General features: G+C 46.0%; 1 protein-coding gene across 3 annotated transcripts in view; it reads right to left on the bottom strand.

The window, feature by feature from the left end:
- Fam234a (family with sequence similarity 234 member A) overlaps nt 1-17777 on the bottom strand; it is a 32951-nt gene extending 15174 nt beyond the window's left edge. For 2 of the 3 annotated variants that reach the window (XM_021149026.2, XM_029471343.2), the window contains exon 1: nt 17582-17777. The gene's annotated coding sequence lies outside the window, so the exon portion shown is untranslated. Of the gene's footprint in view, nt 1-17565 lie in introns of all 3 variants that reach the window. The other variant, XM_021149025.2, reaches the window with a different exon arrangement.
- Nucleotides 17778-19297: the final 1520 nt, after the last annotated feature.

Genomic DNA, 19297 nt, shown 5'->3' with positions numbered 1-19297 from the left:
CTCCTGAGTGTTGAGATTAGGTGTGAGGTCCACTCCTAGTGTGCTGGTAACCATTAAAAGACCATTTGTGGTGTTTGCAGTAATCATATATTCACTATTAAAATATAGACTCATTACAAATCTATATATTCGTAGATGCAGGCTAGAGAAGTAGCTTACCAAAGTTTGATTTCTGGTCCCACACAGTGGTTCACAATTGTCTATAACCACAGTCCCAGAGGATCCAGCAGGCATACACATCTTTTTTTTTTTTTTTTTCAGACAAAACATTCACAGACATAAAGTAAAACTTTAAATCTTTAAAAGTTTGTAGATACTAAAATGAGAGGTCGGGGAGGAATGTGATGGCTCACCCTGCAATGCCAGCACTCAGGAGGCAGAGGCAGGTAGAGCTCTAGAGTCTGAGTTCAGCCTGGTCTACTGAGTGAGTTCCAGAACAGCCCCCCCCACACACACACACACCAAAGAAATAAAGAAAATGTGTGGAGTTTGTAGCTGTGGCTCAATGTCAGAATATTTGCCTAATATTCAAGAGACCAGGGGTTCAATGCCCAGCACTTAAAAAAATTTTTTTTTAAATCATAAATATGGTTGTAGAAATGGCTCAGTGGTAAAGGTCCTTGCTGCACAAGCCACATGCTCTGTGGTCTGTGCACGAGTGGACACAGGGTGATGACGACGATACAGCGAGGAACACTAAGACAGTGCCTCCACTTGCCTGCAGGGTTTATTCTCATGTGAAAATCAGTTTCTATAGGAAGCACTGGTGCAGTGTGTGTGGCTGAGGGGAAGTAGGCCTCACTTTGCTCGGGCATTGAAGGAGTCCTCAGAGTCCCTGACACAGGCCAACTGCTTTGTCCTTCCCCTTAGGTTGATGGGACATGTCAGCAGCTACACCCACTTTACAGATGGGAAACTGAGGCCTAGAAAGTGGGACTCACTCACTTGTTGCTGATGGCCATGTCCAGGTTCCCAGGCCAAAGCTGAACCTTCTCACTAGACTCTCGGGCCAAGTGACGGTGGCCTGGAAACCCAGCAAACCCAGAACCTGGGACCAAGAGGCAAGCGTGGGACAGGGATGCAGGGCTGGAGAGTTATCATTTGTGAGACCAGAGACCAAAGCGAGGGTTTCCCGTACAGGAGCCCAGTGGTCTCCACTGACCCACAATTATAGCCCTGGCCTCCATGGGCACTGCATGCATGTGTGACACGGACACACATGCAGTCCAAACACCCATATGCAGTAAAATAAAACAAAACATAAACTTAAAAAAGACATATAAATAAACAGTTGTTCATGGCCCAGACAAGACAGTGCATGTCTGCAATCCCAGCAATTGAAGGGTGGAGGGACAGTGACCAGGAGCGCAGCATCAGCACCATCCTTTTTTACATAGCAAGTTTGTAAATGAAGTCTTCAGGCATTCTGGGAGACAGAGACAGAGACAGAGAGAGAACGAGAAAGCACCAGCTCACAGGCACACTGGCGGTGTAGCTTAGAGACACAGGGTACATGTTTAGCATGCTGCAAGCCGTAGTTTTAATCCTGTTGTGACCTCTTAAAGAGAGAGAGTCAGGATTCCATGTTACTCAGCCTCCATCGGGGCTGAGCTGAGTGTGAGTGTGCCGCAGAGGAGACATGAGTGCTGTGTTGAGGGGGGAGGGTCAAGACTTTGGAATACAGACAAAGCAAATGGTTTGCATATTGTCTTGTAAACAAAACAACAAATTTACCTAGACACTTCCCCATCAGTTATTACACTAAAGCACTATGCAAGGCATTTGGCATAGAAGCATTAGGAAGGCCACTAAAAATATGGTAAGCAGCTTTTTCGATAAATCCTTGTGAGACAGAAGGAAAGAGGATTACATATTCACTACAGTAAAGATTATGGAACAAAATGACAGTAGAGACGGTTCCTCCATTTCTACATTTCCTGAGAGAAGTCAGGCGTGGCTGGCCCATGTGATGCCAGCACTCGGCAGGCACTGGGCAGGAGCACTAGAGGTTCAAGGCTGTTCTTGTCAATACAATGAGTTTATGCTAACTAAATACCTCAAACCCTGTCTGAAAACTACAAGAAAAGGCCACATGTGGTGGCACACGCCTTTACTCCCAGCATACAGGCAGCAGAGGCAGGGGGATCTCTGTGAGTTCAAGGACAGATTTCTCTTTATAGTGAATTTCCATGAGCTACATAAGTGAGCTTCATGAGAGACTGTCTTAAAGTAGAAAAACACAGAAGGAAGAAAGGAGGGGAGGGGAGGGGAAGCTGGGTAGGCAGGTCAGTCAGCAGAGTGCTAGCCAGTCAAGTATAAGCCCTCCAGATGCAATTAAAAAGCTAAGCAAGCTTTGTAACCCTGTGGTAGGGAGCTGGAGTCAGGTGGGCGCCAAGGCTCACTGGCGAGGCAGCCTAGTCAGAATAGAGAGCAGCAGGTCCTAGCCGTGGCCTTCAAAAAGAAGGACAGCTCCTGGAGAACACTAGAGGCTGGCCTCTGCTTTCCACGCCCCCGCCCCCCAACACACATGAACACGCATGAGCACGCACCCAGAATGGTAAAGCTGTGAGGTTAACTGTGAGGTGGTCGTGAGGGAGAGCATAACCAGAGGCAGAGGCTTCAGCCGGGCTGAGGCAGGTGGGAAAAGGTTAAGCCTCTTCATTTCAATGCTTGTTTTATTTCCTTAGGTGTGCCTAAATTATTTCCTAATTTGTCTCTAATAGTTTGATTTTTTTTTTAAATATTTTAAAATATTTATTTATTTTATGTATATGAGCACACTGCCGCTGTCCTCAGACATACCAGAGGAGGGCATCAGACCCCATTAAACATGGCTGTGAGCCACCGTGTGGGTGCTGGGAACTGAACTCAGGACTTCAATAGTTTGATTTTTTTTTTTTAATCTTTATTTTAGCTTTAACTTTCTAAACAGTCTTTCAAATACATACCTGCCCAGTGACATTCCCATTTTAACATTTTAAACATTAATTTAAAATTATTTACCATTAAGCTGGGCGTTGGTAGCGCACGCCTTTAATCCCAGCACTCAGGAGGCAGTGGCAGGCGAATTTCTGAGTTCGAGGCCAGCCTGGTCTACAGAGTGAGTTCCAGGACAGCCAGGGCTACACAGAGAAACACTGTCTCAAAAAAACCAAAAAAAAAAAAAAAAAACCAAAACCAAAACCCCCCATATTTATCATTTATTATTGTTGTGTGTCTGAATGCAGGCACATGTAGCAGAGCATGTGGGGCTCAGAAGACAACATTTATGAGTTGCTTCTTGCACTTCCTTCAGACGCAAGTTAATAGCAGACCGAATCTCCATCTCGCCAGGAAACTTCTAAAGTTCCTCTGGGCTCAGATAGAGTTTTACAAGAACATAATGGATGGAGAGGAGAAAACCTATGGTGGCTGTTAAGGCCCTGATGCTACGGATGTGAAATCAGTATCTTCTGGTGGTCATGAATTTATTGTGAAAAGAGAACATGGTCAAAACCACTGTCTCCTGCGTGAGATACGTTTCAACCCAGAGCTCCGCCATTATGGCTCCACCATGTGGTCGAATCCACTGTCTCCTTCGTGAGATACGTTTCGACCCGGAGCTCCGCCATTAAACTACCTCGTGTTCTTACATCAAGTTGGTCGTCTGTTCGTGATTCTTGGGTGCACGTCGAATCGGGAATTGAGTGGGGGTTTCCCCACTAGGTTCTTTCATTTGGAGGTCCCACCGAGATCTGCGTGACACCCAGGAATCCCGAAAGACCCCTTGGAGGGCGACCCCTGCCTAAGCTGCTAACCAGCGAGGGAGACATCTGCTCACTTAAAACTTCTTTCCCAGAGAGATCACGGGTCGCCAGAGGAGTCCTTGCTCAGACTTTGGGACTTTGAAAAAGGCCAGTGGCTTACCTATCCAAGAAGTTAGACCCTGTTGCCAGCGGGTGGTTTTCTTGCCTGTAAATTATTGCTGCCATAGCTCTGCTTGTCAAGGATGCTAATAAGCTCACTCTGGGACAGCAAATAACTGTAGTGGCATCCCACACTCTTAAAAGCATTATCTGAAAGCCCCCTGACTGATGGATGACGACCAACGCTCCTGTGACACATCAGAGCTTTTTGTTGACAGAACGAGTGACCTTTGCTCCACCTGCTGTCCTCAATCTCTACCCTACTGCCCAAGACTTCACCTACTCATCCCTGCGCTGACGTTCTGACAGAAGAAACTGGTACTCAAAATGATCTGAAGGATCAGATCAGCCTTGGCCTGAAAATTCGAGCTGGTACACTGATGGCAGTAGCCTCTCCATTGAAGGACTGAGACGACCAATGTGATAGCCAAGAAGATCCTAAAAGAAATCTTCCCGAGCTAATGGACCTGCCTTTGTTGCCCAGGTAAATCAGGGACTGGCCAAGATATTAGAGATTAATTAAAAGTTACATTGTGCATACAAGCTCCAAAGCTCAGGACGGGTAAAAGATAAATAAAATTCTAAAAGAGAAAAAAAATAAAAGAAAAGAAAAGAAAAGAGAACACGCACTAACATCAGGGACAAGAAAGGCCACGTGGGGTGGTCCAGGCCAGTTTGCCGAGAATGAAACCAAGGAGGTCAATTTTAGAAGAGTCCCTCACATGTGCTATCGAAAGTGTGCATGTGTTTTACCTACAAGGTCCCCTACACTAACAGCTCCACTGAGCTCCACGAAATTCTTCAATTCCCAATTGCACTGGAACTGCTGATGGCCACAAACTTCCTAGATTGTTAAATAAAATTAGAGAGAGAGACAGAGAGAGAGAGAGACAGAGAGAGAGAGACAGAGAGAGAGAACCGAGTTCAGTTCCAAGCACCTGCATGGCAGCTCACAACTAAGCCTCGGGTTCCCGGGGATCCAGCGCCCTCTTCTGGCCTCCCTGGGTCCTGCATGTGTGTGGTTCACAAATATACACGCAGGCAAACAAAACAAAACAAAACCCCCATACACACTGATAAAAAAAAAAGGAATTAAAAAGGAAAGGAAAGGACACAGCCACTCTTAGGTATGATGGAGGAGAAAGTTGGTTACAGATATGTGGGAGAGCAGAGCCAGGGGCAGAGACATCTGGGAGCGTCGAGAGTGGTCATGACCACGAACCCTATGGGAGAGGGGGGAAGAGAAGGACAGAGGGGAACAGAGTGCAGCAGCCAGGAGGCCAAAGGTACTAAAGGGGTAGGTAATTGAAATGGCTGCATTACACAGGGAAGACCCTTTTGGGGGAGGGCAGCCCAGCCCCTGGGCTGGAGAGCAGTGTAGAAGGCGGGTATGCTAGCCATATCATGCAACAGGTAGGGACTGGGGGATGCTGGGAGAACCTGGAGGCCAGGTCCGATTTAATATGTTAAATAGGCACCTCAGCCACTAGTCCCAGATTTGAAACTTAACACATAATTTTTTTAAAAGATTTATCTATTTTTTATTTATATGAGTACACTGTAGTTGTTTTCAGACACCCAAGAAGAGGGCATCGGATCCCATCACAGATAGCTGTGAGCCACCATGTGGTTGCTGGGATTTGAACTCAGGACCTCTAGAAGAGCAGTCAGTGCTCTTCACCGCTGAGCCATCTCTCCAGCCCCAACAAACATAATTTTTAAAAGTTTACAACTTTGTTTTTTGTGGATGAGTGTTCGTCTGCCTGTAGTGTGTGTATCGTATACACTTGGAGGCCAGAAGACAGACAGTGCTGGATCCCTCAGAACTGAAGCTACAGGGGGCTGTAAGCTGCCATGTGGACGCTGGGAATCAAACCTGGATCTTCTGAAGAGCAGCTGGTGCTTTGAACCCCTAAGCCATTTCTCCAGTCCTACAAATTTTAATTAAAAAGAAAAGAAAGAAATCAGCTTCTAAACGCTGACACCATTGCATACACTAGCAAGATTTTGCTGAAAGGACCCAAATATAGCTGTCTCTTGTGAGACGATGCCGGGGCCTAGCAAACACAGGAGTGGATGTTCACAGTCAGCTATTGGATGTATCACAGGGCTCCCAATGGAGAAGCTAGAGAAAGTACCCAAGGAGCTAAAGGGATCTGCAACCCTATTGTTGGAACAACATGATGTACTAACCAGAACCCCGGAGCTCTTGTCTCTAGCTGCATATGTATCGAAAGATGGCCTAGTCGGCCATCAATGGAAAGAGAGGCCCATTGGACTTGCAAACTTTATATGCCCCAATATAGGGGAATGCCAGGGCCAAAAGAATGGGAATGGGTAGGTAGGGAAGTGGGGGGGCGCTATGGGGGACTTTTGGGATAGCATTGGAAATGTAATTGAGGAAAATATGTAATAAAAATATTAAAAATCAAAAAAAAAAAGAAAAGAAAAGAAAGGAAAGGAAAAGAAAAGAAAAGAAAAGAAAAGAAAAGAAAAGAAAAGAAAAGAGAAAAGAAAACCAAAACCAAAACAAAACAGGAGCCAGGCGGCACTGGCGAGAGCCTTCAATGCCAGACTCACACTCAGGATGCCTAGGCAGGTGGATCTCTGAGTTCAAGGTCAGCCAGGGCTACAGAGAGAAATCCTGTCATGAAAAACAAGAACAAGAAAAGAAAAAAAAGAAGGGTTCTCTCCTCCTATGGCTTGCATAGTTTAGACTCAAGTCACCAGGCTTGTGTGACAGGCACTTTTATTTGCTGAACTAACTCTCTCTCTCTCTCTCTCTCTCTCTCTCTCTCTCTCTCTCTCTCTCAACAAAGGTACTCAAGTTAGACTAGTCTGGAACTGCCTGCATGGTCAAGGGTGACCTTGAGTTCCAGACCCTTCCAAGTACTGCCATTAAAGGCAGGCACACCCACCAAGCCCGGCTGAACTCTCCATTTCTAAATATTGTCTTCAGAGAACACTGCATAAGTAGATCACGGCATGTGAACTTTGAAGTTGTTTTTCTGTTCAGTATAATGAGGCCCACCCAAGTATTCACAGGCATTGGCAGTCTCTTCCTTTCAGGGCCGAGCAATGCATGCGGTGGAAGCTGCAGTTTGCTCTGATGTGCACTGAAGGATCTTTGAGTTGCTATTACAAGTAAGTCACAGTATATATAAACACATCAGCCCGGGGGTTCTAAGTTCTGCTGGACTAGCCATGCTGTCAGCCCCTCCATGGCTCCCTGCTGGCCATGCCCAAAAGCCACAGTCTTTATCCTAGACAATGGCTCGCCTCACAGTTCACAGGGCTGTTTTTTTTTTTTTTTTAATTTATTTATTTGTTATATGTAAGTACACTGTAGCTGTCTTCAGACACTCCAGAAGAGAGCATCAGATTTTGTTACGGATGGTTGTGAGCCACCATGTGGTTTCTGGGACTTGAACTCAGGACCTTTGGAAGAGCAGTCGGTGCTCTTAACCGCTGAGCCATCTCACCAGCCCCACAGGGCTGTTTTTATATTGGAGTCTATAACAAATGACTCACAAAAGAGAGAGATTAAATTCTACCTGGGATGTCTTTGGAAACTTTAAGGTTTCCCATGGAAAGGAGGTAGTAGACAGAAACCTTGGGAGGTATTCAACAATAAAGGAAAAGGACTTCAAGGGTGGGTGGAATGGCCCAGTGGGTAACGGCACTTCCTTCAGCATCCCCGGAGAGCTGAGCTGGATCCTGGGAAGTGGAAGGAAAAACAGACTTCCCAAACCTTGGTTTTCGGACCTCCATCTGTGCACCATGGTGCATATGCTCCCTCTACACGTAAGCACTGAGTGTTGTCTGTCTGAATGGACGGATGTATACCATGGAGCACTGAGATCAGAAAAGGGTATCCAAGTCTTTGGAACTAGAGTTATAGACAGTTGTGAGCTGCCATGTGAGTTCTGGGAACTGAACCTGGGATCTCTGCAAAGAGCAACAACTGTTCTACTTGTTTGTTTGTTTGTTTGTTTGTTTTTAGAGACAGGGTCTCACTATGTAGCTCTGGCTGTCCTGGAACTCACTTTGTGAACCAGACTGGTCTTGAACTCACAGAGATCTGCCTAGAGATGCTGTGACTGTAAAAAGTAAAAAGATAAATACTTTGTGGAAGATGTTATTTTTTTAAATATATATATTTACAAAATTTACATATACAAGTATTTTGGCTATATGAATGATATACACATCTGTAGGCCTGTTTGCTTGATGCCTACAACAGCTAGAAGGCAGCATTGGATGCCCTGGAACTGGAGTTACAATGGTGGTGAGCTGCCATGTGGGTGCTAGGAACTGAACCCGGGTCCTCTGCAAGAGCAACAAGTGTTCTTCATCACTGAGCCCTCTCTCCAGCCCCACTGTGATCTTCCTTTTTTCTCTTTTTAAAGATTTATTTATTTATTATATGTAAGTACACTGTAGCTGTCTTCAGCTGCACCAGAAGAGGGCATCAGATCTCATTATGGATGGTTATGAGCCACCATGTGGTTGCTGGGATTTGAACTCAGGACTTTTGGAAGAACAGTCAGTTCTCCTAACCGCTGAGCCATCTCTCCAGCCCCTGTGATCTTTCTTTTCAAGTTTCTGTTCTGAGAGAAAAACTAAAGAACTAAGCACTGGGCAAGACTCAAGGCCTAAAGCAAGTAAAATAATGTTGTTTATCCCTAAAATGCACCTGAGCCAGACAAGATAAAAAAAGGCCGCCTTTCTTCTCCCTCACTAAAAGACAACGAATGATGTTCAACATTTGTTCCTCCCAGAAACGCTGCCTGGGCTGAGTTTCTAAGAGCAAACTACAGGGCTCCACTGTTCACTGCAGCAGAGTAATGGCCAGTGACAAGTCTTCCTTTTCTGCCAGGCGTAAGGGTGGGTGAAATAGACAGGGAATGTCTCTGTCCTGAGGGTACAGACTGGCATCCTGATGTAGAGGCTGGGCACATCAGCACCACCTGCAGTGATGCTTTACGCAGTCAGGCACGCACACAGACCAGGGTGTGAGGCTGGCGGGCTGATGAGATAAAGTCTCAGAGGCTGTACAACAAACGACTTCCTGCAGAAGGCAAGATGCCCAGTTTCGTGTGTGTGAGACATTACCACCGAGGTACAGGGAAGTCAAGAAAACACTAGGCTGTTTTTACAATATCTTTTGATTGCATAATTAGTTCCAAACAGAACATAATTTTAAAAAGTAAAGGGAACCCTTCACAAGAGGTGGAGTCAGAGGTTCACCCGAGTTCAGGAGGAAGCAGCAGCTGCCCTGGGCGCCTCAGCCAATGCCTCTAAGCCCTCTCCTATGAGGCTGTTTTGCTCCAAAGACAGTAGCCTTTTGTTTTGCTTTGCTTGTGGATGGAAGGATATCATTAATGGAGGGGCTTTTCAATAACTCAGGGACATAGTCTAAGAATTGCCAAGCCACTGGCCTGCTGCAACTCTTTATTCCCAAATAATTACTGGCTTCTTGAAAGCCACCCTCTGCAGTTACTTCCGTTTTCAGAGTGGAGAAAAACAATACAGCCTGACTCATCAGCAATGGGGCCCCCAAAATTCTCAGTGCTGAGAGCAAAGATGAAGACCACAGTTCATCCAGACTGGAACCTGGTGACAGCTTAAACAGGGAAGGGACAGTCGTGCCTTCATCACTAAGCACTTAATTCCCTGCTGCCAAAAAGGGTGAATGCAGGTTTAGCTTGGAAAGGAAAGTCTTTGAAAATGAAAGACTGCTGAGAAATTCCTTTATGGCACCCATAAAATAAATCCCTAAGGACTTTCTTGGTGGACTCCACTCAGACATCCACAAATAAAGATGGTTATTAAAGGCCTCAAGAGGAACAAAGCCAAAGCCAGCCAGCTCGTTTTTCACTCAGATTTGCAAACAGGCACTATGAGACTGGTTCAAAGACGTGTTCAAGCCGGGCGTGGTGGCGCACGCCTTTAATCCCAGCACTCGGGAGGCAGAGGCAGGCGGATTTCTGAGTTCAAGGCCAGCCTGGTCTACAGAGTGAGTTCCAGGACAGCCAGGGCTATACAGAGAAACCCTGTCTCAAAAAACAAAAAAACAAAACAAAAAAAGAATCCTAGTTCTACATTAGGACTACATTTCTATAATTTCTTAGATGGCTCTAAACATACTTCTAGCATTTTTATTATGCATTTATGCAAATATAGATACAGCATTTACAAAGTCAAAATATCATGTAACCCAGCGAGTTCTGAAGATGCGCTGTTTTGGAGTGTTGAATATTCAAACTACCTACAAACTAACTACAGTCTCTACATCACCCAGGCTGTCCTGTAATTCACTGTAGACCAGGCTGGCCTCAAACTCTCAGGGATCTGCTTACCTCTGACTCCTGACTGCTGGGATTAAAGGTGTGTGATACTATACCTCAATCTTTATTTTTAATTTAAAAAAATTTTTTTGAGCCAGGATCTTACCGTGCATCCCTGTCTGGCCTCCAACTCACTAAGTAGCTCAAGTTGGCCTTGAGGTCACAGAAAGGCTCCTGCCTCCACCTCCCAAGCACTGGGAGTAAAGGCACGTGACCTCAGCGCAACCTCAATTTCACAGTAAAAATGAAGAAGCACACCAGCCTCCCTCAGATGCAAAGTTGCCTTCATTTCAACAAGTGCTACAGTTACATGGAAACAAAGGATTGTTTTACCAGTTAATAAGGAGCATTTGCTGCTGCTCTTCCAGAGGATGCAAGGTCCATTCCCAGCACATGCACGACAGACAGCTCATAACCATCTGTAAGTCCGGGTCCAGGGGCTCCAACACTCTTCTCACCGCCAAGGGCACCAGGGGCTCATGCAGTGCGCAGATACACACAAAAAAGCACTCACGTGCATAACACAAGTCAATCTCAAAAGCGTGGGACCTGAGAAAGATACCTGATTTCCATTTAGCCTCCCAATGCACACTCATGAACACGTACAAACATACACATATGCGCAGAAGACAATATATAGATATGTATACACATACATATTGAGGTACTGGGAATTAGGGGTGGAAACCAGTGCTGTGTTCACGCCAGGCAAGCATCTAATAAGCAGCCTCCCAACCTGAGGCTCTGCTATCCATCATGTAAGTGGGCAAACAAAACCCGGTTGCTCTGCAGCAAGATTGTTCCTATGACGGCTTTTGAAGCTGATCATACCCTGGCACCGTGGACTATCAGAAAACTACAGTGTTCACTCTTCCAGTCAAGTTCCTGAGGCTGCCACGCCTGTCCACGAACACACGCTATCATGACCTGAGTAAAAAGGTTGATTGTGAGGCAGAACAATAAAATTGTGCAATAGCTCCTTCAGCTCATAAACATGGGAGGTGCAGAAAAGAAATAAAATATGCTTCCCCTTTCCCCAAGTGCTCTGAGCTTCTACGTCGCTGACAACTGAAAATAAAATAACGAATCTGCCGGGCGGTGGTGGCGCACGCCTTTAATCCCAGCACTTGGGAGGCAGAGGCAGGCGGATTTCTGAGTTCGAGGCCAGCCTGGTCTACAAAGTGAGTTCCAGGACAGCCAGGGCTATACAGAGAAACCCTGTCTCGAAAAACCAAAAAAAAAAAAACCAAAAAAAAAAACAAACGAATCTGGTTCTGTTTGCTTCATACTTATGGAAGGTTTGAAATCCCAGGTCAGCAGAACAAATGGCAATGGCAATTTTACTGATCTATAAAAGTAAAGGGACACACATACACCACACACAAGCTCACTCACACACACACACACATGCTCTCTCTCTCTCACACACACATGCACGCTCTCACACACACATACATGCTCTCACACACACATGCTCTCACACATACATACACACATGCTCTCTCTCTCACACATACATACACACATGCTCTCTCACACGCACAGAGTCTGGATCTACACCCTCCATGTCATTCAACTTTCAGCTTAAGGAGAATAAAGTCAGTTTGGTTTGACTCTATTGACTATGGTTAATCTCATCCTACTCCAGAAATATAATATGCCTAGTATATTTCTTTTAAAATGAGAGGGAGAGAAGAAGGGAAGAGGGAGGGAGGGAAGGAGGGAAGGAGAGAGAGAGAGAGAGGACACACAGACACACACACACACACACACACACACACGGAACTCAGGGCCTTGCACATGCTAGGCTAGCATTCTATTACTGTGGCACACCTTCCACTCAAAGCATCCTGTGTACACTCATCTTCTGCCATATCAATAGCTGTTTTAGGGCAGAAAGACATCTACAGTATCCCATAAGCCACATACACACAGTGGACACTCAAATATCATTGAAATCATAATGGGCACAAGATTATAAGGTACAAGTCTTTGAACAAAAAACATGAGCAAGATAATTCATCTCCTTATTCTAGAGCCTAACAGTATACACAAAAATAAATAAAAAATGTATTTACCATCTGGACACGATGGTAAACATCAGGAATTGAAAGACCCCAACACACACACATGATCATAGGGATTTGATTCAGCCTGGGCTATAAATAGCAAAGGCTCAGCTGGGCGGTGGTGTTGCATGCCTTTTATCCTAGCACTTGGGAAGCAGAGGCAGGTGTATTTCTGAGTTCGAGGCCAGCCTGCTCTACAGAGTGAGTTCCAGGACAGCCAGGGCTACACAGAGAAACCCTGTCTCCAAAAACCAAAAAAAAAAAAAAAAAAGCAAAGGCTCTTAAAAAACAAGATGGAAGTTAGACATGGTGGTATACACCTTGATTCCCAGCAGAGGCAGAGGCAGAGGCAGGCCGATCTCTGTGTGTTCAAGGCCAGACTGGCAGACTGGTCTACAAAACAAGTTCCATGATAGCCAGGACTGTTAAACAGAGAAACCCTATCTGAAAAAACAAACAAAAGATAAAGCTAACAAAACAAACAAACAAAAAATCAAGAACAAGCTGGATGTGGCTGTACACACCTGTAATCTCAGAAATTGGGGACAGGTGGATTTCTGAATTCAAGACTGGCCTCAAGGAGCTGGAGAGATGGCTCAGCGGGTAAGGGTAAGAACACCGACTGCTTTTCCAAAGGTCCTGAGTTCAAATTCCAGCAACCACATGGTGGCTCACAACCGTCCATAATGACGTCCTACCTCCTCTGGGGTATCTGAAGACAGCTACAGTGTACTTACATATAATAATAATAATAATAACTGGCCTCAAACTCAGTTCCAGGATAACCAAGGTTACAAAAGCAGCAAACGAAAGAACAAAGGATGTCTTTTACACTGTGTGGCTTTGCCACCTCCAGGACTACTCCCTCTACTCTAACTGCATTCCAATAGGAGATGCTTGAGAGAGACACCCACAAAAACCAGCCAGGCAGCACCCGGCTTTCTAGCTGAGCCAAGCAGATATGAGACAAAGATAGTTAGTGTTCAGTTGTTTACAGGGAGCCACCATTGACTCTCTTCACAAAGCACAATCTCACAACAAGGGCAGAGCCTCAGCCAGTTCTCCAAGGGAGACAAATTTTAAGGTCATGGTTCCCTGATTGAAACCCAAAGTTTCCCAGCACACACAGACCTGATGCTTGGATGAAAAACAGCCTCAGGTAAGTCCTTGATTAGCCCAAGGAATAAACTTTTCCCTAAAGTCTAGATCAGACTTCTTTCCTGCAATTCCCCCATCAATCAGTATTATTCCTTTTCATTCCTGTATTTAGTAGGGAAACTATTAAGATAAATTATAACTAATTTTGCATTCATTTGCTTAAAGCATTGGCTCAATTTACTGATCTTTTGCCTCTGGGATTAAAGGCGTGCGCCACCACGCCCGGCCATACTTATCTTCTTTTGTTGTTTCCTGGGTTTTGTTTTCTTCCACAAGGTCTCATATCCTAGGCTAGCCTTCAGTTTGCTATGTAGCTGAGACTGACCTCAAACTCATATCTCTACCTCCCCAATGATAAGATTATAGGCCCGCGCCTGACTGCTTTATCATTTTTTAAAAGACTTTTATAATGTACATATCTATACATTCACAAAAGCAGAGAACACCAGCTCTGTGAACTAACTACCAAGACTAAAGTCAACAGATAACCTGTGAGGAGCCAGCACACTTCTCCCACATGCCCAACCTCTGAACATTCTATAGTACACTGTACTCCAAAGATGAGTCACACCAACTGTCGGCATCAACTTTCTGGTTATTAGGTAGAATTCAGCATTTCCCGTGTGTGTTACACATGACAACTTAAACTCCAAGAAGGAGTTTACAAAGGAGATTAGAAACACATCACACCAAGCACATATGCTTGGTTTGAAGATCAATTTTGAGTGAAATCCATGGTAAATTTTGGAACACTTAATAAGCCCTGTAGATTCTATTTCATCTAACCTGTCAATCTGGTTCCGCCTCTTTATTTCATTTTATTTGATGTGTGTGTATAGTGTATGGATTCACACTTGACATAGAAAGATCACGTGTGGAAGTCATGACAGCTTGCAGGAGTTGGTTCTCTCCTCAATCTCCTAGTGGGATCTAGGGATCAAAGTCAGCTCACCAGGCTTGGTGACAGCTGCGCTTACCTGCTGAGCTGTCTCAGCAGCCCTCGGAGCAGGCGCCTCCCAGAGACCACAGTGAATCCTGGAGCTTCCTCAAATGTTTCCAAAATATCTGCTGGTCATGTTACTCCTTTTACAATTCCAAAAATGACTCATCACCACTTTGGAACAAAGTCAACACCCTGGATAACATCAGGCCTTTCCATCCTTGGTCCTGTCTGTCTGTCTAGTGTCATCCTTCCCATGTCCCATCATACTGCGGCTCTGCACCTGTCCCTTCATCTGCCCTTCCCCCTCTACTTGCTCCTACTGTATCTGTAAAAGCCCAGATGTGCCCAAAATCTACTGGGACATTTCCTATGATGCTTTACAGCATTGTGGCTTAGTTGCCTATCACACTGCTCTGGGTCCTCTCCACAGAGAGTTCCAGAAACAGTAAGAGCACACAATTGTCCTTGCTTCCCCATCCCCCATCACGCCCCGTCCCCCAAGGACAAAGCAGAGTGAGTGGTAGCTGGCAGAAAATAGACTGAGGTACGAACTGAATAAATGTCCTTAATGAGGTCATCAGCCTCTCTCGGGAGAGCTATTCACTAGCACATGTGCTCATAAGCACACATGGGCTATTTACTAACATGTATGTTCATTAGAGAAACCTTACAGGATCAGGTGACGTCAGTTAGATGACAACACCTATGACCATGCTTTTCTCTGTAAGACTAGTTCCATTTTCTTTGTCTCTCTCTCTTTCTTTCTTTCTTTCTTTCTTTCTTTAAAGATTTACTTATTTCATTTATATGTAAGTACACTGTTGCTCTCCTCAGACACCCCAGAAGAGGGATCGATCCCATTACAGATGGTTGTGAGCCACCAAGTGGTTGCTGAGAACTGAACTCAAGACCTTTGGAATAGCAGTCAGTGCTCTTCACTGCCGAGCCATCAAGCCAGTCCTAGTTCCATTTTCTTTTTCCTTTTTTGTTTTTCGAGACAGGGTTTCTCTGTATAGCCCTGGCTGTCCTGGAACTCACTTGGTAGACCAGGATGGCCTTGAACTCAGAAATCCGCCTGCCTCTGTCTCCAGGTAAGGTGTGCGCCACCACGCCCGGTTACCTAGTTCCATTTTCTACAGGGAAGTCTGCTCTTCCAAGTGTTCAACGTCATCCTGGGGTGCTGAATGCTTCCCTTCCCTGGGAAAAGCCCCAGTCATTCTCACAAAGCTAAAGCTCATGTGAATGCAATGTGGAAACTTGTGCTGTAATTACAGGGAGTAGGCACCCTTTGCCCACAGGCATGTCAGTAGCAGGATTTTATTTATTTATTTATTTATTTTTTTGGTTTTTCGAGACAGGGTTTCTCTGTGTAGCCCTGGCTGTCCTGGAACTCACTTTGTAGACCAGGCTGGCCTCGAACTCGGAAATCAGCCTGCCTCCGCCTCCCGAGTGCTGGGATTAAAGGCGTGCGCCACCACGCCCGGCTAGTAGCAGGATTTTAAAATATAATCACAAGGGGCTGGCAAGTTGGTTTACAGGTTCAGTCCCCAGCACTCACAAGGTGGCTCACAACCATCTGTAACTCCAGTTCTGGAGGATCCAACACCCTGGACACCAAGCATTCTCATGGTGTGTGCATACACATTCTCTCTCTCTCTCTCTTTCTCTCTCTCTCTCTCTCCCAGGCAAAACAGTTATACACATAAATTCTAAAAAAAAAACATAACATTCAAAAGCTGGACTTGGTAGCATATATCTGAGACCCTAGTACTTGAAAGAGCAAAGAGGCTCACCTCTGGTTTGAGGCCAGCCTGGTCTATGAGTTCCAGGCCAGCCAGGGATAAAAGCAAAACTTGTCTCAAAAAACTCCATTCCCAAAAGAGAGTTGGGGAGCTGGGGAGGTAGGGAGCTGGGGTGCTAGGTCGGTTAGTAGGGTTCTGGGATGGTGACACAAAATTCCAGCACTGGAAGACTCATGACAAGAGGATTCTCTGGAACCCATATAGAGGAGGGAGAGCCCCTACAGGTCATTGTCCTTGACACACTACACCTGCACTCACACTTGCATGCACACACACATTTCATAAGCTCTGCTGTACCCACCTCCTATGTACCTAGTAATACAAAAAGAATGTGGAGGGGGGAGTTAGACTTCCCATACTGGGTCATAATGACAGTGGTTTCTATCACTCTCTATTGCCCCACTTCCCTTACAGATAACTCCTTCTGAAGGAAGGCAGATACCAACAGAAAACAATGAGGACTCCTGCCACTGGTCTTTTGAGTCCACTATCTTGGATTTGGATCCCCCAACTTGGTGAGAGATACTGGGCCATCATCACCCAGGTAGACTACTTCTGATTCCCTACCCACAGAAAATGTTGACTAATAAAGGTTGTTTTATTTTGTGCATTTGGGGAAGACCGCATATTGTAGCCCAGGCTTATCTCAAACTCCAAATTCATATGTCTCAGCCTCTACTTCTGGGATTACAGAAATCCACCACCACACCTAGGATAAAGATTGCTAGGATAAACCAATAAACTTCTTGTTTGTTATAAAGCAACAGATAAGGAATACAAGGAGGCAATGGAAGGAGTAAGAAAAACGCCAGTACATAAGAAACAGCTCGGTGTAATGAGGCAGGAAGATTGCTTCCAGTTCAAGGCAGCAGGAGGCGGTGGTGGCCTTAAAAGAACATTAGAACTGTGAGGGTGGAATATGAAGACAACCCCCATCACCAACCACTCCTGACCGTACCCACCTCACTGCCTTGGGCCTGAACTTGAAGAACATGAACTGATTCTCACTGATACTAAACCCACGGGGCCCAAAGAGCGTTAGGGTTTAAGGAACATGTCCACCGGAGCACAAAGTCCCTCTGGTAGGTCAACCCCTGTCGCTCCGGGTCACCACAGCGCCCTCCAGGGAACAGACACGACGGAGCAGAGATTTGTTTGGCCAAGTTGCGCACGCTTGAGGGTGCCAGGCCCTGTGCTCTGCTACTCTGGGAGCTCAGGCGGGGCCGACCTTAGCAGTGCGCTGCAAGTGGAGGCGGGACCCGCTCCTGGCCCCCACTAGCTCCGGGCGATCGAACGCAGGCGGCTTTGGCCGGAACCAGCTCGCGCGTTAAGAGTTACCTAGTCCGATCCTGACCTGCTCTCGGACCTGTCCGCGAGATCCTGCTCCTCAGCAAATGGTACAGGACTGGCGAAGCTGGCTCAACTGCGGTCCCTGGAATCCGGGAATTCACATCCCCAAGGTTCCCGGGAGGACAGCGGCTGAACAGGAGTACAGACTACGCCGGACAGCAGCGCCCCTCCCCGGCGCACCCCGGTCCGCCCCGGCCCCCAGGGCAGCGTGCCACGCCCCCACTGGGCCCGCCCCACAGTAGGCCCCGCCCCAGAGAGGCTGTGATTTCCCCCCCCCTTAGTTCGGCCCACCTAATCTGTGCGTCACTTCCTGCCAGCGGAAGGGGCGTACCGCGGCGATTCCGTTCTGTTGCCTGAGTCGGTTGCTTAGCAACGCGGCCACTGTGTCCAGTGTTGCCCTTTTCGAGCAGAAAGCCTGTTTGTGCAGGAGCATTTTGGCATGATAATGCTGTGATGGCTTAGGCCTGGTGTTCCCATACTAACCCCAGGAATCAATGAAAGGAGACAAGGCGTCGGACACCTGGCCTGCAGAAGACCCATACTAAGGCTTCTTTTTTCTAGCCTGCGTATCTTTCCAATCACTTACTGGCCACGGTATTTTCTTTCCTCAGTGCGCACGCAGGCACACAGAGACACACACTACGACAGAAAGTGAAGATCAGAGGACAGTTTTGTAGAGCTGGTTCTCTTTCGCCTTTATGTGGGTTCTTGGGATCGAACTTAGGTTACAGGCTTGCACAATAGCTTGGCAAGGACTTTTACTCTCTGAGTCACCTCATGGGACCTTTACTGTTTTGAAACAGGGTCTGATGTCGTTTAGGCTGGTCTTGAACTTGAAATCTTTACTTTTTGAACTATATCTCCTGAGTACTGTAATTACAGGCATGTAGGCATAAATTTTTTGCAACCTACTCTTTTTTTGTTTTTGGTTTTGGTTTTTCGAGACAGGGTTTCTCTGTGTAGCCCTGGCTGTCCTGGAGCTCACTTTGTAGAGCAGGCTGGCCTCGAACTCAGAAATCCGCCTGTCTCTGCCTCCCGAGTGCTGGGATTAAAGGCACAAGCAGTTCTTTGGGTAATTTCTCTCAATGGCAGTGTTACCACAAGGTAAGCTCAACAATGCAAACAAATACATGTGTCTTTAGCAAAGACTAGCGAGGCAGAGCAAACCAAAGCTCAGTGCTCCTCTCCTCCCACTGTCTGTGGGGTCACATTTATACTCCTTTACCAAGAGTCCTTACACGTGTCTGCTATATCCAACAAACATCTTTTCACTTGTGTCTGCTTCAGGAAAACAGTCTTTTTTTTTTAATGTGTTTGCTTTAGCAAGACATCCTTTCAGCCGGGCAGTGGTGGCACACGCCTTTAATCCCAGCACCTGGGAGGCAGAGGCAGGCGGATTTCTGAGTTTGAGGTCAGCCTGGTCTACAGAGTGAGTTCCAGGACAGCCAGGGCTACACAGAGAAACCCTGTCTCAAAAAAAAAAAAAAAAAAAAAAAAAAAAAAAGACATCTTTTCACCCGTGTGCCTCAGCAAACCATCATTTGGCATAGCTAACTTTCTAAAGAACTAGAAGTTTCCACTTGGTGTGCCATTACACTGATTTTATACAGTACTGTTAATCTAACTCAGAGCTTTGTGGTTGGTAGATAAGCGCCCTACCAATTCAGGTACAACCCTAGCTGCTTCTTTTTTTGATGGAGTTTTCATTTAGCCCAAGTCA

Source organism: Mus caroli, unplaced genomic scaffold, assembly GCF_978045245.1.
Source record: "Mus caroli unplaced genomic scaffold, Mus_caroli_1 scaffold_18, whole genome shotgun sequence".
Taxonomy (NCBI): domain Eukaryota; kingdom Metazoa; phylum Chordata; class Mammalia; order Rodentia; family Muridae; genus Mus; species Mus caroli.
The sequence above is the reverse complement of the archived record's forward strand: the minus strand, read 5'-3'. Positions and strand labels throughout refer to the sequence as shown.